General features: G+C 44.6%; 1 non-coding gene and 1 pseudogene across 1 annotated transcript; both read left to right on the forward strand.

The window, feature by feature from the left end:
* LOC103113604 (NACHT, LRR and PYD domains-containing protein 1-like) overlaps positions 1 to 22,254 on the forward strand; it is a 38,242-nt pseudogene that overhangs the window by 11,233 nt on the left and 4,755 nt on the right.
* LOC132542255 (U6 spliceosomal RNA) lies at positions 15,689 to 15,795 on the forward strand. The gene has a single exon (XR_009553358.1). It is a non-coding gene; the product is annotated as a U6 spliceosomal RNA (small nuclear RNA).

Genomic DNA, 22,254 nt, shown 5'->3' on the forward strand with positions numbered 1-22,254 from the left:
TAACTACTAAGACTGTCACACTCTCCAAGAGAAGACAGAGGCTATAGAACCCCCGTTTCTTGACCTCTCTGGTCCTGGTAAGGCTGAAGGCAAGTCTGAAATGGAATCTGCCTGTGCCATTGAAATTATCTCAGGCAAATATTCCTTGTCCGCTCTCAAAACTGAAGGATCAGCTAACACAGGGGTTGAGAGCTTGCATAGAGGTCTTCATCTGGGTTCTCACAAAGCTGATTCTGGCCACATTTTTTTAAATTTCTTTATTGGGGAATTAATGTTTTACATTCGGCAGTAAATACAATAGTTTGTACATGCATAACATTTACCAGTTTTCCAAATAACAATACAGCCCTCACTAGGTCCTTTGTCATCCTTTTTGGACCTGTAGTCTCCCCACCTACCCACCCCAGAGTCTTTACTTTGGTGTAATACACCAATTCCAGTTTCTGGCCACTTACAACCAGAAGAACAACATTCCCTGGGGATGGTACCTTTCTGCCCCCCCCCCTTCCCTCAGCTCACTCCCTACATAGCATGTTTAGTTCTCCCCATCTGAATATGCCGAAGGGCCTTCCCAGGGCTTGGTCTCTCTGTCCAGATAATCTTCTAGCATCTGGGAAAGAAATCCCAGGACCTACCCCGGCAGATAATTTTGACAGCAAAAGGAACAGTCCTCTATAGTAGACACTGTGAGGGTGGCCAGTCCTACCCACTAGAACACCAGGGAAGAGGTTACAGAGGCACTGTAAAGTGACACCCAGGTCCCCTTCAGGAATAAAGCTGTGACACTCAGTCCCCGTCTGAGCAACTGAGCGCTGTTGTCAGTCTTATATAGGTGTGAGCTCTGTCAACGAGGACCACCTCAGCAAAGGTTATATCTACCTCCTGGGGTAACATACATCCAATAACTGAAGGTCTAGGATCAAAGGTTGCTAATCACGATGTTGTATAGCCCTGAAGGGCCATTCTGGCTTCAGAAAACCCACAAAGTCAGCTGTGACCACTCATAGCCCAACTTTTATTCTGTCCGGTTTTGTTCCCTTTCTGATGTCCCAGTACTGGCATATTTCCTCTCTTACTTTTCATCTCACAGCTGACCCCCAAGAACTTCACCCTGCACTAGGTCTGTGTGAGAGGTCTCAGATTCTAGAATGTTATTCCCTGGGAAGAATAAAACTCCTTCTGTGCTTGCAGGCTGGACCAGGCCCAGCTGAGTGAGAAAGTGACAGAGCTGCTGAGTATCCTGGAGGAGGAAAAACCCCAGTTGCACATCTCAGGCAGAAGGTAAAGGGGGGAGAGCCCCAGTCTCCCCCCTGACTGCCCCAGGCCCAGGGCTGAATCATTGAGTCTGGTCTTATGGGAAAAGAGACGAAGTAGAGGAAAGACAGGTGATCCTGGAAGAAACCACAGATGTGAAATGTTCTCGTTTATTTATCGTTTGTTTAGTGCAAATAGAATCATGTTGTTCATGTGCTCAAACTCTCCAATAGGTGATTAAGATGAACACATGAAAATGAAAACATGAGTAAGTGGGTGGCACTCAGAAAGCAGACAGCAAAGATCACAAGTTGGAGACAGAGACATAAAGGCCATCCACCACCATTTCCCCCACATACACACAGGGAGGCATGTGTGCACGAGCACACACACACACACACACACCAAACTTGAAGAGAAAGTCACAGCATCAGAGAATCTACTTTCCTCCCAAGAAGAGCTGCTGCAATCCTCACTTTCTCCCAGTTGGATGCATTTCACCTGTAACTGAAAAGTGCATTTGTTCCTGGGACCTGGATGCTGGGCCTCGTCTGAACGAAGGAAATGCTTTTCTAAGCTTAGGAGAAGGAGCCACTCATCACTGAGCAAACATTCCCTAGAAGCCACAGTGTGTTAGGCACCCCGGAATTCAGTCCACCATGGAGATAGGACAAAATATGCACCTGGAGTCACATGAGGGCATTGAGCTAGCTCTCTGATCCCGTTCAAAGGGTCTGAGTGGAGACCTGAAGATGAGAGGGGTTAACAGGTGCAGAAAGGTATTTTCTAGACAGGAGTATGGAGAAATGACACCCCAATTCTGGTGGGGAAGACTAGGTAGATAAGGGCCATTCACAGAGACAGAGATTACACGAGAAACCTGGTTACAGAGCAGTGAGATTCAAATAAATTGGATTTAACTCTGGGAGGAACATTATCCATCACCACCCTTGCCACATACACAAAGGAGACACACAGGTTCTCTATTTGCCATAACTGGGGATGTCATGGAGACAGCCCCAGCTTCCTCCAAGATCTTGAGGGGACTCCATTTAGGAAGCCACATTGTTGGGTAGTATGCCAGCTCCCCCTGGCTTCTGCTTAACCAGGCACCGGTATGCCTGTATAGGAATTGGTTTTGATCCCACTCAAAGCTGCGGTCTATTTACATAAATCACTTTTATATTTACATAAAGCACCACCCTCCCTCCAGGGCATTGGCGGTTCAGTAGTAGAATTTTCACCTGCTCTGCCCCCTCTCCTTGTCACACCCTGATCTTCCACCAGTCATTTTTCACTCCACCCTCTCTATGTCACATCCTGTTCCCACCCTACTTGGCAGGCATATATTAAAGACAGCATTGTGAGTTTTAGTTGTTTTTAGTTTTAGTTTAGCTTGGCATTGATTGCGCTGTGTCCAGCATGAATAAAGAGATACTGCGTACAACCCAGCCATGAGTCCCAGGTCGTCTGTCTCCCGTCAGTGAAGCTCAGCCCGACACCACATGTGATAAGCCCTACCTAATAAGGGCTCCGGAGGAAGTGAGAGGAACGACTCTACAACCTCACTCAGTCAGCAGAGACCAGAATCAGGAAGAATGAAAAAAGTCATCTGGGAGCATCATGACAAAGTGGGTGGGGAGTGATGGCAGGTCATCCCCTCCATCCCTCTATCTCTGGTGCAAGATACTGTTGGATCACCACCTGAGAATATTCCAGCCCTGGGTCACAACTAGAAATCAGTGGGATTTCTGCTCTCTTTTTCTAGCAACGGAAAAGGCTAGAAGTCTCCTCCCAGAATATCTGTAGCAGGTCTCAGGCACAACCAGGACCCACTCTCTCCCTGGGCCTAGTCTTGGCTTCTGAGATGTAGGCACCCCTTCTCTACTCCTGCCCATTCTTCACTTGAGATGTGTTCCTCTCACAAACTGCCTACCTCAGGCCTGCTGAGAATAACCCAACTGCACCAGTGAGAATGAGGGGGAAAAAAAAAAAAACAGGAGGTCAGGAGCAGTAGAACTAGGGCTGCAAACCACAGCCCCAAGAGCATGGACAGGCTGCAAACACTCCTGCCACAATCCAAGCAGTCAGGTCTGGGAAGGGATCTCCATGGTCCAGTCACAGGATCTCAGAAAAACCTGGCAACACGTCCTAAAGCTGACCACTGCCATGCCTGTTCCAGAGAGTCTCTTCACAATTAGCACAGGTGGAACCTGTCTATCTCCCCTTACCTCATCAGAGGATACCTGCACATAGAACCTGTGAGGGCTGAAGATAACTTCTGGAGTCCCATGAGGCCTGTGACTACAGAAATGGTGGACAGAGAGAGGAGCCTGTACCGGTGAGTGAGAGACTCTGCCTGCCCCAGCCTGGCCTCTGCCTCCCCACCCTCCCCACACTATGTTCACAGGCACTTCTTCTTCTTCTTCTTCTTCTAGCGTTTGCCCTTCTTCCGTAGCCAGTCAACAGCGTCAGGTTGAGCCTGATGTAAAGTTTCACACTCAGCTCCTCAGCCACAGCCAGAGGGTCTGCTCCCCTATCAAATTACCAGGTAGGAACATGACAGAGAGGCTGCATTGGTGCTGGGTTTTTTTTCTCCTTTAAAAAAAAAAAGGCAGCGGTAGATAGAATAATGGTTATGCAAAGAAATTCTCATGCCTGAGGCTCCAAAGTCCCAGGTTCAATCCCCCACACCACCATAAGCCAGAGCTGAGCAGTGTTCTGGTTTAAAAAAAAAAAAAAGAGGGAGGGTGGATTCACTGAAGAAAATTGAATCATACACACAGAGTGTAAGTCACAACCACATAGCCGTCACCCAGCTTCTACACCATTGATCTCTTCCACAACTCACTCTCCCCTCTTTAGACTACAGATATAGTTGCTTTGCTTTGCCACCAAGATTATCACTGGGGCTCAACATCTGCATTCTACCACTCCCCAAGGACTTGTTTGTCTGAGATAGATAGATAGACAGACAGACAGACAGACAGATAAATAGATAGATAGATAGATAGATAGATAGATAGATAGATAGATAGATAGTAAGAAACAGAGAGAGAAAGGAGAAACACCACGGCACTGTCCTACCACTTGCGTAGTGGCAGTCTTTGGTTGTGTCTCTTATATCTCATGTAAATCTCCCCATGTGCCAAGTGGCTGCAGCCATAAGTGATAAATGTCTATAATGATGATCACAACCATGTGCAGAACACAGCAGCTGCCAGACTGTCACAGTCACTATCTGAGCTGGGAGACAATATCATTGTAGAAGCTGAACCGAGGACTCTATCACTTACCATGAGAGCCAACCCTGGGCAAGCCCAGCACCTGACCCCAGAAAACTTTCTCACTTAATCACCATCCTTAGAGAAAAGCTATCCACCCCCAGGAAGATATTCAGCTGTCCACATGCACTGGGATACATACTATCACAGCTCTGTGAAATGGATGTTGTATGACCCCTAATTACAGGTGAGGAAACAGATTGGGGAAGGTGAGGATCCATAGTTCGGATCCATAGTTCAAGAGCAGAGGGGCCAGGACCCACATCCATCTAATTCCACCCTTTGTATTCTAACTTCCCATGGTGCCCTGCTCAGAGTCTGGCTCCAGAAAGGTCTCAGTGAGTTCCTGCAGAGTAATTAAGTGTCTCCTCTCCCTGCGTTTCCAGAGTTCACTTCCCTGAGGCTGGCTCCTACCACTGGCCCAGCACAGGTCTCCACTTTGTGGTGAGAAAACCAGTGTCCATTAAGATTGAATTCTGCGAGTGGAAACAGTTCCTGGACGGGCTCATCCCACAGCAGAGCTGGATGGTGGTTGGGCCTCTGTTTGACATCAAAGCAGAGCCAGGAGCTGTGGAAGCTGTGTACCTCCCTCACTTTGTGAGCCTCCAAGGTTAGGAAAGGGAAGGGTGGGAAGCACTGTAGCGCAGCGGGTTAAGCGCAGGTGGCGCAAAGCACAAGGACCAGCATAAGGATCCTGGTTCGAACCCCGGCTCCCTACCTGCAGGGGAGTCGCTTCACAGGCGGTGAAGCAGGTCTGCAGGTGTCTATCTTTCTCTCCTCTCTGTCTTCCCCTCCTCTCTCCATTTCTCTCTGTCCTATCCAACAATGACGACTACAACAATAAAACAACAAGGGCAACAAAAGGGAATAAATAAATAAAATTTTTTAAAAATAGAAAATAAATAAAAAAGGAAAGGGAAGGGTGGAGGGAAGTTGCTATGGTGATACTGGGTCTAAAGAGGGTTTTTTCCTGAGGGGAGAGCTAGGACTTCCTTAGGCTAAGAAAAGGTTATGGAATTGAAGGGAGTTGGGCGGTAGCACAGAGGGTTAAGTGCACATGGTGGGGTGAAGCGCAAGTGGCGCAAAGCACAAGGACCGGCTTAAGAATTCAGGTTTGAGCCCCCTCCCCACCTGCAGGGGAGTCGCTTCACAGGCAGTGAAACAGGTCTGCAGGTGTCTCTCTTTCTCTCCCCCTCTCTGTCTTCCCCTCTTCTCCCCATTTCTCTCTGTCCTATTCAACAACAACATCAATAACTACAACAATAAAACAAGGACAACAAAAGGGAATAAATAATTTTTTTTTTAAGATTATGGAAGTGTATACCATCTTTTCTTCATTCCACTGTGCTCTGTACTTTCTTTTCTGAAACATTTTTTCTCCTAAATTCATAATTATTTTTGCCAGAATTAGTTAAAAGTGTCTCTAAAGTGGTAATAATAGTTTCATTGAGTGCTGTTTATATAGATTATTCATTGAGTGCTGTTTATATAGATTATATTTCTAAGGATTCAAGAAAGAAGCAAATACATGCAGTTAAGATTTTATTCATCTTTAGAAGTGTCTTCATAATTATTTACAAAATTGGGGGGTTAGGTGGTAGCACACCAAGTCAAGTGCTCATAGTACGAAGCACAAGGACCCATGCAAGGATCCCAGTTTGAGCCCCTGGCTCCCCATCTGCAGGGAGGTCACTTCACAAGTGGTGAAGCAGGTCTACAGGTGTCTATTCTTCTCTCACCCTCCTTATCTTCCCCTCGCCTCTCAATTTCTCTCTGTCCTAGTCAAAAAAAAAAAAATTAAGGAAAAAAAAATGGCCACAGTAGCAGTGCATTTGTAGGCAGGCATCAAGCCCCAGAGATAACCCTTAAGGCAAAAAAAAAAAAAGGGAATCATGCAGTAGCACAGTAGATTAAGCGCACATGACACAAAGCACAGGGACCAGCCTAAGAATCCTGGTTCGAGCCCCCAGCTTCCTACCTGCAGGGGAGTCACTTCACAAGCGGTGAAGCAGGTCTGCAGGTGTCTATCTTTCTCTCCCCCTTTCTGTCTCCACTCCTGTCTCCATTTCTCTCTGTCCTACCCAACAACGATGACATCAAGAACAAAAACAATAATAACCACAACAATAAAACAACAAGGACAACAAAAGGGAATAAATAAATAAACAGTTTTTTAAAAAGTCTTTAAAAAAAAAAACAATGTTCTTATCTCTCTCTCTCACACACATACTGATTTTTTTTTTTTAATTACATACACAAAAGCTGCAGACACTGACAAAAACTAAAAGTAATTTCTGGATGGTTTCTCTCATATGAAGACCATAGATGAACAAAACAACACACTCAAAAAACACAACAGAAAGAATTCTTCATCTCTGAAAATATGGCGGTTGTTAAAGAGCAGAAGTTGTCAGTCTGATAGCAGTAAGACAGACAGACTGAAGTATAACACTGTACTCCCAAATTTAATTAAGATTTTGAGATGGGGAGATAACATAAAGTTTATGCAAAATATATATATATGTATATCTACTTCCATGTCAGATATGTGCGCTCAACCATGGGTACCACCTCCTGGTCCCAGCTTCCATGTCTGAGGACCCAAAGGTCCAAGGCTCAATCCCCAGCATCACCAGAACTGAGACAGAATGAAAGAAAGAGAAGAGGAAAATGAGAAAGAAAATTTTTAACCAAATGTAAAACAACATTTTACTTTAAAAAAAAAAATGTTTCAGGGGAGTGGGGCGGGCGGTAGCACAGCAGGTTAAGCGCACATGGCATAAAGCGCAACTACCGGTGTAAGGATCCCAGTTTGAGCCCCAGCTCCCCACCTGCAGGGGAGTTGCCTCACAGGCGGTGAAGCAGTTCTGCAGGTGTCTTTCTCTCCCCCTTTCTGCTTTCCCTTCCTCTCTCCATTTCTCTCTTTAAAAAAAAAAAAATGTGGTGGGGGTAGATAGCATAGTGGTTATGCAAAGAGACTGTCATGCCTGAGGCTCCCAAGTCCCAGGTTCAATCCCCCGCAACACCATAATGAGCAGTGCTCTGGTGTTTCTCTGTGTATTTTGCTCTCTGCATCTCTCTCTCAAAAATAAATAAAATACTTAAAAAAAATGTTTCATACTAGGGACTCGGTGGTGGCAGTGCTCTAGTAGAAGGAAAGAGAAGGGGAGAGGAGAGGGAATGAAAGGAAGGGAAAGAAGGGGAGAAGAGGGAAGGGAAGATAAAGGGGAGTGAAAGAAAGAGGAGGGAAGGGGAGGAGAGGGACAGGAAAAGTAAGAGGAGTGAAATAAAGGGGAAGGAAAGGGAGGAGAGAGAAAGGAAGGAGAAAGGAAAGGAAGGGAAAGAGAGGGATGGGATGGGAAGGGAAAGGAAGGGAAGGGGAGGGGAGGGGAGGGGAGGGGAGGGGAGGGGAGGGAAGGGAGAAAATCATAAAATCAAAAGCAGGAAAGAAAGGAAAAAAATAAGCCCACTATATTGAGACTACAGAACATCTAAGATGAAGAAGTCTTGACAATAGCAAGGTGGTGCAATTACCTGGCATCTAATTTGTTTATAAATACATATTCTATCATTTAGCTAAAGATATATTTATTCATCTTATGAGAAAGAGACCAGAGCACCACTGAGCTGTGTGACCTCAGGAATGCAAATCCTGTGGCACTGGATTTTTTTTTTTAATTGGGGAGATTAATGATCTACAGTCAACAGTAAATACAATTGTTTATATATGTATAAATACATATATAAAATTTTTCAGTTTTCTGTGATAAGCTCTTACCTCCCACCTAGGTCTTCCTCTACCATCAGGTTCCAGGACCTGAACCCCTCCCTCCCAGAGTCCTTTATTTTGGTGCAATACACCAAACCCAGTCCGACCAAATTCAGCTTTGTGTTTCCCTTTCCTGTTCTTATTTCTCAACTTCTGTCCATGAGTGAAATCTCCCCATATCCATCCTTCTCTTTCACTTAGCATGATTCCTTCAAGCTCCAGTCAAGATGAGGTGAAGAAGGTGAATTCATAGTTTCTCGTAATTGAGTAATATATATATATCACAACTTTCTCACCACCTCATCTGCTGTTGGACACCAGGGTTGCTTCCAGATTTGGGCTATTACAAACTGCGTTTCTGTGAACATAGGTCTACACAGATCTTTTCGGATGAGTGTGTGACACTGGATTTTGGAGAAGCAACAGTGAGAAGCAAACCCCTGGAGGGAAGGGGAGAAAGCATAATTGTTATGCAAAAGATTCACATGCCTGAGGCTAAGAGGTCCTAGGTTGAATCCTTGCACCACCCTAAATCAGAGCCAAGCAGTACTCTAGTACTTAATTCAATATAACATTAAAAAATAAATCCCCTTCCCAAATCCAATCCCACACACTGTACTGGAAAAAATAACTGTCAACCAGGCATTATAAACACACACACAAAAAAAATTAAGAACAGGGTAAACTAGAGATTTTAAAATAAACTAACCTAAGTGGACTTTCACAATTTTATTTATATTTATATATTTTTTAATATTTATTTATTCCCTTTTGTTGCCCTTGTTTTATTATTGTAGTTCTTATTGTTGTTGTTACTGATGTCGTTGTTGGATAGGACAAAGAAATGGAGAGAGGAGGGGAAGACAGAGAGGGGGAGAGAAAGACACCTGCTGACCTGTTTCACCGCCTGTGGAGCGAGTCCCCTACAGGTGGGGAGCCAGGGGCTTGAACCGGGATCCTTCAGCATGCCAGTCCTTGATCTTTGTGACACGTGCGCTTAACCCATTGCGCCACCGCCCTACTCCCTATATTTTTATTTTTTTAATGTTTTCTTTATTTATTTATTCCCTTTTGTTGCCCTTGTTTTACTGTTGTAGTTATCGTTGTTGTCGTTGTTGGATAGAAGAGAAATGGAGAGAAGAGGGGAAGACATAGGGAGAGAGAAAGACACCTGCAGACCTGCTTTACCGCCTGTGAGGCAACACCCCTGCAGGTGGGGAGCTGGAGGCTCCAACCAAGATCCTTACACCGGTCCTTGCACTTTAAGTCCCGTACGCTTAACCAGCTGCGCTACAGCCAGACTTCCTATATGTTTATTTTTAATGAAAGAAAGATACAGAGAGAAATGAGAGCATTGCTGAATGGGCCTTGAAACTAGGAACCCCTAGCCTCAGGCATGAAAGTCTATTGCAAAAACATTATGCAGACAGGAGTGGCCCGGTTTAGCAGCCTGTAGGACAGAGACACTAGGTGGCAGCATTAACATAGAAATGAGGCACTGACTTTGCGCCAAGAGGCACGTGGGCTGCCACGTAAAAATCCACCTGGTAAATAATGTTTATACCAGGGTCCTGATGACTATCAATTAATAAGAATGTCCAAACAGCTGACATGTTTCCTTATGTCACATCATGACTTAGACAGCAGCTTCCCCTGATGGTTCTAAAAACATTTAATTGATAAGCACTTTTTTTTTTAGATTGCATTAGTTTTTTTTATATATTTTACTTATTGGATAGAGACAGAGAGAAACTAAGAGGGGAGGGGAAGATAGAGACTCCTGCAGCCCTGCTTCATCACTTGTGAAGCTTCCCCCCTGCGAATCAGGATAGGGGGCTTGAACCCGGGTTCTTGGGCATGGTGGCGTGTGCGTTCAACCAGGTACACCACCGCCTGCCCCAATAAGCACTTTTTGTTAAAGTTTTCATCAGCTTTAAGCACTTTTATGATATATGGTTTTGTTAGATAATTTAGAGGGCTGTATTTTTTAATGGCTTTGTTCCATATAGATAAGATGTACGTTGTATAGGTAAAAGTACTGGTTTACATTAAACTATTTTTTAAATTTATTTCTTTATTGGGGAATTACTGTTTTACATTTAACAGTAAATACAATAGTTTGTACATGCATAACATTCCCCAGTTTCCCATTTAACAATACAACCCCCACTATGTCATTTGTCATCCTTCATGGACCTGTATTCTCCCCACACACCCACCCCAGAGTCTTTTTCTTGGGTGCAATATGTCAATTCCATTTCAGGTTCTACTTCTGTTTTCTTTTCTGATCTTGTTTTTCAACTTTGGCCTGAGAGTGAGATCATCCCATATTCATCCTTCTGTTTCTGACTTATTTCACTCAACATGATTTTTTCAAGGTCCATCCAAGATCGGCTGAAAACGGTGAGGTCACCATTTTTTACAGCTGAGTAGTATTCCATTGTGTATATAGACCACAACTTGCTCAGCCACTCATCTGCTGTTGGACACCTGGGTTGCTTCCAGGTTTTGGCTATTACAAATTGTGCTGCCAAGAACATATGTGTACACAGATCTTTTTGGATGGATGTGTTGGGTTCCTTAGGATATATCCCCAGGAGAAGAATTGCAGGGTCATAGGGTAGGTCCATTTCTAGCCTTCTGAGAGTTCTCCAGACTGTTCTCCACAGAGGTTGGACCAGTTGACATTCCCATCAGCAGTGCAGGAGGGTTCCTTTGACCCCACACCCTCTCCAGCATTTGCTGCTGTTACCTTTTCTGATATATGACATTCTCACAGGAGTGAAGTGATATCTCATTGTTGTCTTGATTTGCATTTCTCTGACAATCAGAGACTTGGAGCATTTTTTCATGTGTTTCTCTGCCTTTTGGATCTCTTCTGTGGTGAATATTCTGTCCAAGTCCTCCCCCCATTTTTGGATGGGGTTATTTGTTGTCTTGTTGAGTCTGGCAAGCTCTTTATATATGTAGGTTATTAAACTCTTATCTGATGTATGGCATGTAAAGATCTTCTCCCATTCTGTGAGGGGTCTCTTGGTTTGGGTAGTGGTTTCTTTTGCTGTGAAGAAGCTTTTTAATTTGATGTAGTCCCACATTAAACTATTTTTTAGGAATAATTTCTTATCTTTTCTAAGGTAGTATGTATTTATCTGTTTATTTCTATATTTATTTATTTATCTATGATATAGATAGGAGAAAGAGAACCAAAAAAGCTGTGCTTCTAAGGGTCAAACTCAGGACCTCACGCTTGAGAATTCAGTGCTTTCTCCACTGTGCCACCTCTCAGGCCACTAATTTACATTAAAGTTTAAGTGTGCACTTTAAAACACTAGGTCTACCTTGGGAGTTGGGCGGTAACGCAGTGGGTTAAGCACAGGTGGCTCAAAGCGCAAGGACCAGAGTAAGGATCCCAGTTCGAGCCCCCGGCTCCCCACCTGCAGGGGAGTCACTTCACAGGCGGTGAAGCAGGTCTGCAGGTGTCTATCTTTCTCTCCCCTCTCTGTCTTCCCGTCCTCTCTCCATTTCTCTCTGTCTTATCCAACAATGATGACATCAATAACAACAACAATAACTACAACAATAAAACAAGGGCAACAAAAGAGAATAAATAAATATGTAAAAAACACCAGGTCCACCCAAGAGTAGTTATGTAAGAAGAAGAACCTGCAGATGAATAGAACGAGGAAAATAAAAAGCATTGAGTCCCCAGAGTGAGGGGAAGCTCATTTGTTGAGGCCTCAGAGGCTCAGTGCACAATTCCAGCTGCAGCAGGAGGGAGCATGAGGGCAGGCAACTAAAGGCCAGAAACATGAGAAACGGGGGGGGGGGGGGGGGGTTGCAGGAGTCATCTGACCTGATAGGGTCACTAAGGAACACTCCAGAGTGAAAAAGGGGACATGTACAGCTGGCTACAGGTGATCATTCACATGACAAAAGAGGGACAAGATGCTAATGGCTCAGACAACATAATGAGATGGGTTGTCTCATTCATAGAGCCATGAATAAAGCCATCACATCACCCATTCTGTCCCTTCCTCATGGAGAGGAGGGGAGGCATCTCCCACAGACCAGGCGGTCTCTAGGTGAGAGGGGTGTGGCAATTGGTCAGATGGTTCAGTACATCCAACAGTGAGAGAACTTTGACTCCCTTGGGCCTGAGATGTTCCATTTCACTCCCTGATGTTTTCCAGACAAAAACCTCACATAGAGCCATGGCTTCATTTCCCCTGCCTGACTCCCAAGGACAGCCCAGTGCTGTGGAGGGCCTGTGAGATGGTCAACTCTGTGCCACCTGTGACAGTGCAAAGGGTACCACACATCTTGTTGAGAAGCAATTTGGCAAAATGTAGGAAATCACAAAACTGTTCACATCCTTTTGTATTTCTCATCATTTGGGATTTATTTATTCCAAGGGTAGAACCCCAAGGAAGTAGAAAACCTATCTCCAGAAATAGATGCATCACAGGGCTACTTATTATGACAGTATTGGAAGCAACCTCACTGTAACAAGAGTGGTGAATTACAGGGTATCCCCCTCCTGAGAATTGCACGGATCTGATGAAGCAGTCACTAGAAAGATCTGAAAGATACCTGCAACTGTTTAAGTCGAACACACAGCAACTTGAACTGCAACTGGACCACGGTATGGGGAAGGGGAAACAGAAAAGATGGTAAAAATCGTTATATTGGTGGATGAGATCAGAGGTTAATTCTATCACTTTTCTTCGGATGGTTTACCCAGTGTGACATTGTTTTACACAAAAAAAAGAAACCCTTAAATAAGTCAACTTAAGTAGAAGTCTCCATGGCCCCTTCTGGAATTAAACATCATGCTCTAAAGTTCGGATTGGTACCCCTGAACAAAGGGACCTTGTCCAGTTTGCTGAATGTCCCTCTGCAACCCAGAAACCACCTGCAGTCCACTAGTTTCCAAGCCACAGAAAGATGGAGCTACATAATTTGTTGGGAAGTGTTGATTTGTTGAGCAGTGTCTCTCTTACAACTAGTCTTCATCTTTCAAGCTTTCCCTTGGGCCATGAACTGCATAAGCTGGTCCATTACTTCTTTACTCCAGAGAAATAAATTCTGGGGCTGGCAAAAATAGCTCACTTGGATAGTGTTCTGCTATGCCATCAGCACAACCAAGGTTTGAGCCTGGCCCCCACCATATTGAAAGAAGTTTTGATGATGTGGTGTCTTTTTCAGTCTCTCTCTACCTTTTATTTAGAAAGAAAGAGAGAGAGGAAGGAAGAGAGGGAGGAAGGAAGTTCTGTGGTCCAGGAGGTGACATGGTGGATAAAGCATTGTACTCTTTTTTTTCTTTATTGGAGGATTAATGTTTTACATTTGACAGTAAATGCAATAGTTTGTACACGTATAACATTTAAACAATAGTTTGTACACGTATAACATTTAACACGTAAAGCATTGTTCTCTTAAGCATGAAGTCTTGAGTTCTGTCCCCAGTAGTTCATGTACCAGAGTGATGTCTGGCTCTTTCTCTCTCTCTCTTCCTATCTTTCTTATGAACAAATAAATAAATAAACATTTTTTTAAAAAAGGGAGTTCTGACCCATGTGGGCATAAAAGAATATGTAGGTGTGTCGGGGTCTCTCGTGGGGTGATCTCCAGGGGAAAGGTAACGGACTAGTTCTTTCTCACTCACGACAGGGGTGACACGAAGTAAAAGACACCAGGGAGCTCTCCAGCGTGCTCAGAACTCAGAACTCATTTACTAGCAAGGTGGACATGAGTTAAATAGAAAAACAAAGGGAATATTGCAGAAATATGTCAGAAATTACAGGTTTCTTAACGGTCGGCATGCCCCTAAGGTAAGGGGCTGGTATGACAGGAATTGATGAGATACAAGACAGTTATTCTCCATGACGCAAGCAACTTAATTATCCAAAGGTATTTGAGAGAAGCATAGGGGTTAAACCTGTAGGTTGAGACAGAGAGAAGATGGATATGAAAAGGCCATATAGTTTGGAATTTCTCTTGTCTGGGGTCTGGGGTGTGTGATGAAGAGTGTGATAAGGTGTGTACTTCTGTGATCAGAAGGTGACTTTGAATAAGTGAATCTGCGGCCATGTGGCCTGCAGTTAATGGAGGGAAGTACTGGGGTTTCTGTGGGCCTGAGAGTCGAGAAGGAAAGAACCAAGTCTGAGTTTCCCCCCTTTTGCTCACCTCAGTTGAGAGAGACTTATACATAGTCCCAACATAGGTGATTCATGAGTAGTTAACAGACTTAACAAAAAGTAAGGCAACAAGTCTTTTTTTTTTGCTTCTTTTTTTTTTTTTTTACTAGTGATTTACAAAATTGTAAAGTAATAGGGATACAGTCCCATACTGTTCCCACCACCAGACTTCTGTGTCCCCATTCCCTCCAGTGGAAACTACAGTGATTCTCCCAAGGTCACAGATATTGGGTTGACTAATATTTCCTTGAATATAGATAAATAGATAGATAGATAGTTATCCCCAGATTTTTTTAATCCCATTCCCACAGAGAGGAGGCCAGAATCACATGTAAAAGCAAAGAGCCTTTACTGAAGCAAGCTTAAGCCTGGGCTACATGCACTTCCCAATAGTGGCATGTAGCCCCGATGAAACACAGACAGATTCTTTTTATTCACATGGCGGGGGGGGGGGGGGGGGGACCTTAGGGGTCGCTTAAAGTTCAGACCAGTTTGTCAGGGAATTTGACCACAGTCCCTGGCAGTTTTTGTCATTTCTGCAAACTTTGGGTTTCAAGGCTATCATGACCTCCGTTTACAGAGCAGCTGCTGATAGGTAGAAACGTTGCGACTAGTTTTTCAAGGGTAAAGTGCAGCTGTACTGCAGCAGTTGGATGATGAGGTTTTTCTTGGCTGCCTTAGACAATATGGAGTAACAGTGGCCCTCACAATATATATAGTCTATTTTTTTTTTTAGATTTTTAAAAATATTTATTTATTCCTTTTTGTTGCCCTTGTTTTTATTGTTGTAGTTATTATTGTTGTTTATGTCATTGTTGTTGGATAGGACAGAGAGAAATGGAGAGAGGAGGGGAAGACAGAGAGGGGAGAGAAAGATGGACACCTGCAGACCTGCTTCACCGCTTGTGAAGTGACTCCCCTGCAGGTGGGGAGCCGGGGGCTCAAATCGGGTTCCTTATGCCGGTCCTTGCATTTTGCGCCACCTGCCCTTAACCCACTGCGCTACCACCTGACTCCCATTTTGTCTGTTTTCTAATGGTCTTGTCTTTTCTTCCTTGTTAAGTCACACCTACACCTATTATTACTTCTCAACATCTTTTCTTTTTTTCCTCTTTTCTCTCTGGGTCTTGATGGAATTGGGCTTTAGAGCCCTCTAGTCACCTTCCCCTAACATTTCTCCTCTTGTGCTCACTTCAGCAGCAAATATTCTAAAAGTGGAATGACACAAAGAAGATTAGCATGGCCCCTATGCAAGGATGACGTGCAAATTCATGAAACATTTCTCCCCTTCTGAGAACGTGGACCAAAATTCTTTTGGGGGGTGCAGAAGGTGGGAGGTCTGGATTCTTTAATTGCTTCTCCACTGGACACGGACGTTGACAGACAGATCCATACCCCCAGCATGTCTCTATCTTTCCCCTAGTGGGGCAAGGGTCTGGGAAGATGAGGTTCCGGGACACATTGATGAGGTCATCTGCTCATGGAGTCCGGGATGGAATCATCAGCAACTTGGTGTCTAAAAGGCCGAATAAAATGTTTAATAAAGAGAAGTCAGAAAGTAGGAGTAGAGTAGGTGAGTATAGGGATTTTTAGGGTGGCAAGAAGATAGAAATTCAGGGGGCCAGGTGGTAGCACATATAGTGCAAAGCACAAGGATCCCAGTTCAAGCCACGACTCCCCACCTGCAGGGGGTCCACAAGCAGTGAAGCAGGTCTGTAGGTGTCTTTCTCTCCCCATATCTATATTCCTGTCCTCTCTCAATTGCTGTCTGTCCTACCCAACAACAACAACAATAATGGGAAAAAGATTGCTGCAGGAGCAGTGGGTTCATAGTGCAGGCACCAAGCCCCAGTAATAATCTTGGAAGATTAAAAAAAAAAAAAGGTAGAAATTCTATTTTAAGTATGTTCCTAGTAGCCCATGACTTTAGTAATTATTGAACAAGTCATTTTTTTTCTTTTTTTTCTTTTTTGGCTTATTTATTTTCCCTTTTGTTGCCCTGGTTGTTTTTTTATTGTTGTTGTAGTTATTATTGTTGTTATTGATATTGTCATTGTTAGAGAGGACAGAGAGAAATGGAGAGAGGCGGGAAAGACAGAAAGGGGGAGAGAAAGATAAATACCTGCAGACCTGCTTCACCACCAGTGAAGCGACTTCCCTGCAGGTGGGGAGCCGAACACTGGAACTGGGATTCTTCTGCCGGTCCCTGCGCTTTGTGCCACGTGCGCTTAACCCACTGCACCACCGCCCGACCCCCAAACAAGTCATTTTTAAATGAGTAAGGCAGAGATATTGGGGGGGGGGGGGAAGATGCTGAGAAACTAAGAACATAGCCAAGGTCCCATAAAAAATTTGTAGAGAAACCTCAGCTGCAGAAACAGCTGGTGCAGGACCTTCCTGTCACAGGGCCACTGTATTCCTAACCCCTCCGCTGCTGCCAAAAGATTCTCCGATTTTCTTTTAATAACATTTGCCAAGTTCAATCACCTTCTGGCTTCTTTCTTTCCCTTTCTCTCTCTCTCTCTCTCTCTCTCTCTCTCTCTCTCTCCCTTCCTTCCTTCCTTCCTTTCTTTCTTTTCCACCAGGGTTATCACTGGGGCTCAGTGCCATTCCCGGCAGCCATTTTTCTTTCTACTATCTTTTTATTTGACAAGACAGAGAAATTGAGCTGAGAGGGGAGATCAAGATGGGAAGAGAAATCTAGACACCTACAGACCAACACCACCGCTTATGAAGCATCCTCCCTGCAGGTGGGGAGCTGGGGCTCAAATCCGGGTCCTTGTGCAAGTGATATGATATGTGCACTTAACCAGGTGCACCACCGTCCAACCCTTGCTTTCTCTCTCTACCCCCCTTTCTTTCTCTCTCCTATATCATCATCATCATCAAAATAAATAAACCTTAAATATATGTTTATTTATTTTATGAGAGAGAGACCAGAGCACTGCTGTACTGTGTACACTGCCAGGGATCTAACCCTTGGCCTCCCTCAACTGTACAAATCCTACGCTGCCCATTAAGCCCCCTTCCTGCCTGCAGAAGTTCCATGCTTCATGTGTATTTCGTGTCTTCTAGATCAAGGTTCCAGGCTGGAACATGCACTAATAAGTCTTGGTCACAGACTTAGCAGCCAGGGAGTAACAGCTTCCAGATGAGTGAGAGACCCAACTTCTTTCCAGCCCAAGTAAAAATAATAACTGAGGAGAAGTTTCTTCTGAAAAAGAAGGTATGAATTATTGGAAAACATTTGACAAATGTATACTACCCTTGTCTCTCTATTTCCCATTAGCCCTTCCTTCAAACGTCCCCAACCTACCTGAAGCCAAATCTGCCAATGTCACTCAACAGTCTCCTAGTTACCAAATACCAGAACAGGTCACACTGTAGGTCAGTTGCTTCCCAGCTTTGGGCCTGTGTTATGTTTGGTTCAGAGGGGCTCCTGCATTCTTCCCAAAGGTACCTGCTCCAAACATATTGCCTCCCCCAGGATGGAGAGTAGGTCTCCCTTTGATAAACCTGACTTAGTAAGGGAACTGAATCTTTTTTTTTAATTTTTAGATTTTATTTATTTATGATAAAGATAGGAGGAGAGAGAAAGAACCAGACATCACTCTGGTATATGTGCTGCTGGGGATCGAACTCGGGACCTCATGCTTGAGAGTCCAAAGCTTTATCACTGCACCACCTCCTGGACCACGAGAACTGGATCTTTACCTTTTGAATCCATTCTGTCACAGGGCACCATCTGGACATCTCCCAGTTCCATGTGGCCCACTTCAAAGAAGGGATGGTCCTGGAGCAGCTTGCCAGGGTGGAGCCCTGTTACACAGTCCAGCTTCTCCCACATGGGAGTTCTACTGAGAACTCTCTGTTGCTCTGAGCTTCATTCCCATCAACTCCACTGTGTTGCTCTACTACCACCTGTATCCTGATGAAGTCACCTTCCGCCTCTACCTGATCCCCAATGACTGCTCCATTCGGAAGGTGCTACTCAGACCAGAAATGGCAAATGTGAAAAATAGAGCCTCCCAGGGTGGGTTAGTGAGAAATAAGGATACGCCTCTCCTAAGTGAAACCTTGTAAAGAATGAATAATGCCTCCTCTGCTCATTGACTGCTTCTGGCTCTGTAAATTCCCTGCCATTAGGTTTAACTGATGAGAAGACTCCACTCCTAGAACCGTCAACCTTCCCACTCCCTTCTCCTCCACCAAAGATTTCATTTCCATCTTGAACAAAGAGCAGAGGGTAGTTATGTGGCTTTCCAGGCTCCACTGCATTTTAGGGAGCATTACAGAGGGTGGTTTAGAGTTGCCTCCACTCATACAAGCAAATGAAATGCCAACTCAGAGCAGATTTATTCAGACCAGAATTCATAGGGTATAATTTCTGAGCCAGATGTCCTTCCTCCCTTGATAATTACTCTGTGTGCCCCATAGGCCATAGATGATGAAGAAAGGGAGTTCCAGTTTGTGCGATTACGATTACCCCCCACTGATGCCGCTCTACCTGGGGTCCTGCTTCTCTGTGTCTGGTTTACAGAGGATGGAAATCATCCCTCATGTAAGTAGCTACTATACTTGCCTCTCACTAGGATGAGAGATCATGCCTGGAAAATGTCTGTGGAGATGGTCAAGTAGGTATCAGTTGAGGAAGTCCCAAATAGAAGACATCTGGATATGATGTCTCTTTCTCTCCTCAGGAACTTAAGCTCTGCTATAGGAGTCCGGGAGAATCCCGGCTCTTCTCTGAGATCTATGTTGGTCACTTGGAGTCGGAAATCAAGCTACAGATAAAAGACAAGAAAGATGAGATTATGCTATGGGAGGCCTTGGTGAAACCAGGTAAGGTTATGGGCCATGGAGATAGCATAACGGCAAAAAGGTCTTCGTGCCTGAAGCTCTGAGCTCCCGGGTTCAACTGCCAGCACCATCATAAGCCAGACTGAGAGGAGTTCCGGTTAAAAAAGAGAAAAGAAACAAGGCCAAATTAAGACAAAAGCAACAAGTTCAGAGGTGGAAGGGAAAAATCTCTTATAGAGTTTGTGTGTGCACCTGGGTGTGTTTCATCCTAAGTGACCAATGAGGAGAAACAGTCAGAGAAGTTGTGTGGCTATTCCTAACTTCATGATGACTGCTGTGACCAGAATTTGAATGCATAGAAGTCTGATCTTATGTCTCAGGCTCTCTCCTGTGCACCACAGTATCTCCTCACTGACTTTTTTTTTTAATATTTATTTTATTTATTTATTCCCTTTTGTTGCCCTTATCGTTTTATTGTTGTAGTTATTATTGTTGTTGTCGTTGTTGAATAGGACAGAGAGAAATGGAGAGAGGAAGGGAAGACAGAGAGGAGGAGAGAAAGATAGACACCTGCAGACCTGCTTCACCGCCTGTGAAGCGACTTCCCTGCAGGTGGGGAGCTGGGGTTCGAACCGGGATCCTTATGCCGGTCCTTGTGCTTTGCGCCACCTGCGCTTAACCCGCTGCGCTACAGCCCGACTCCCCCCCCTTTTTTTTTTTTTTTTAAACCAGAGCAATGCTGAGCTCTGATTTATGGTCATGCTAGGCACTGAAACTGGAACTCAGAGCCTCAGGCTTAAAAGTCATTTGCATATCCCTTATGTTGTCTTCCCAGTGCTTTGTCACTGCCATTTATTTAATATGTATTTTTTGTCATCCACAAGGCCTTGGACAAAGTTTCCCATGTTGGGTAACATTTGAGGTGAAAAAGGTAGATAATATTAATAAATGACTACACAGTTGCATGGATTCGGCCAGTTATGTAAATTCAGATAATCTAATCTAATGTTCGAAGACAGTTTCAAGGTAGAATTAAAATCAAATAATAAACTTTTAGGACTATAAGAAGCATTACAGTCTGTTAGTCCAGCACAGTCAAGAAACAAAACTAGGGTGGGGGTATAGCATAATGGTTATGCAAAGAGACTTTCATGCCTGAGGCTCTCAAATCCCAGGTTCAGTCCCCCACACCACCATAAATCAGAGCTGAGCAGTGCTCTGGTAAAAAAAAAGAAAGAAAGAAAGAAAGAAAGAAAGAAAGAAAGAAAGAAAGAAAGAAAGAGAAAGAAAACCAAGACCAGTAAGACAGGTGAGCTGTACAACACAGGGTGTCCATGTATGAGTCCTAGAACCACACACGCCAGAGCTGAGCAGTGTCCCATTCTCCCTGTCTCTGTAATCTACCATTATATGAGAAAAATTTATGTTCAAATAAAAATATGTCCCAGGGTCCAAGTGCTGGTACATATGGTTGAGTGCACATATTACAATGCTTAAGGACCTGGGTTCAAGCCTCCAGTCCCCACCTGCAGGGGGAAAGCTTCACAAGTGTTGAAACAGGCCTACAGGTGTCTCTCTGTCTCTCTCCCTCTCAGTCTCCCCCTTCCCTCTCAATTTCTGGCTGTCTCTATCAAATAAACAAATGAAGATAAATAAATAAAATAAAAATAAGTCCCTTAAGCAGAACTTTGGTGGTGGGTGTGGTGTGGAACCATACACTGTAATCTTCAGTGGCTAAGCAATTACAGAAGCCAGGCCTCCCACCTTCTACACCCCATAATGATCCTGGGTCTATACTCCCAGAGAGATAAAGAATAGGAATGCTATCAAGGGAGGGGACTGGATATGGAGTTCTGGTGGTGGGAACTGTGTGGAATTGTATCCCTCTTGTCCTATGGTCTTGTCAATATTTCCATTTTATAAATAAAAATTTAAAAAAGAGGGGGAGTAAGGCGGTAGCGCATCGGGTTCTTCTTCTAGCGTTTGCCCTTCTTCCGTAGCTAGTCAACAGCATCAGGTTGAGCCTGATGTAAAGTTTCGAGACCTCCTTTGAATCTGGAGAGGTGGCAGTCGTTGACTATGTGGGTCATAGTCTGTCTGTAGCCGCAGGGGCAGTTCGGGTCGTCTCTGGCTCCCCAGCGATGGAACATAGCGGCGCACCGGCCACGGCCTGTTCGATAGCGATTGAGGAGGGCCCAATCATAACGTGCTAGGTCAAAGCTGGGTTGACGCTTGCAGGGGTCTGTGATGAGGTGTTTGTTCTTGACCTCAGCTGACTGCCAACTCTGTTTCCAAGAGACTGGAACAGAGAAATTCAGTGTAGGCATAGGGGACCAGATTGGGTGACGAGACGTCAAGCGTTGGAGAGGGTGGGCGAAGATATCCGCGTATATTGGCAGGTCCGGTCGAGCGTAGATGTGGGAAATGAACTTAGATGATGCCGCATCCCGACGAATATCTGGCGGGGCGATGTTGCTAAGAACTGGCAGCCATGGAACCGGGGTGGAACGGATGGTTCCAGAAATTATCCTCATGCAGGAATATAATTTGGAATCGACCAAGTGGACATGGGGCTACGGAACCATACTGGGGCACAGTATTCTGCAGTGGAATAGCATAATGCCAGAGATGATGATCGTAGTGTGGAAGCGCCCGCGCCCCATGAGGAGCTGGCCAGTCTTGCAATGATGTGATTCCTCGCGCCCACCTTTGCTGCAGTTTTTATGAGATGTTCGTGAAATGACAGAGTGCGATCGAGAGTAACGCCAAGATAGACTGGCTGGGCTTCATGCCAGATTCCTGTATCGTCAAGCTGCACATTAAGCTCACACAAGGCCGAGGCATGGTGTAGATGGAAAACAGATGATACCGTTTTTGCAGTGCTAGGGATTAGTCGCCATTTTTTACAGTAATCAGATATCAGAGACATGTCTTTCGTGAGTATTTCCTC

The sequence above is a fragment of the Erinaceus europaeus genome, chromosome 12 (assembly GCF_950295315.1).
Source record: "Erinaceus europaeus chromosome 12, mEriEur2.1, whole genome shotgun sequence".
Classification (NCBI taxonomy): Eukaryota; Metazoa; Chordata; class Mammalia; order Eulipotyphla; family Erinaceidae; genus Erinaceus; species Erinaceus europaeus.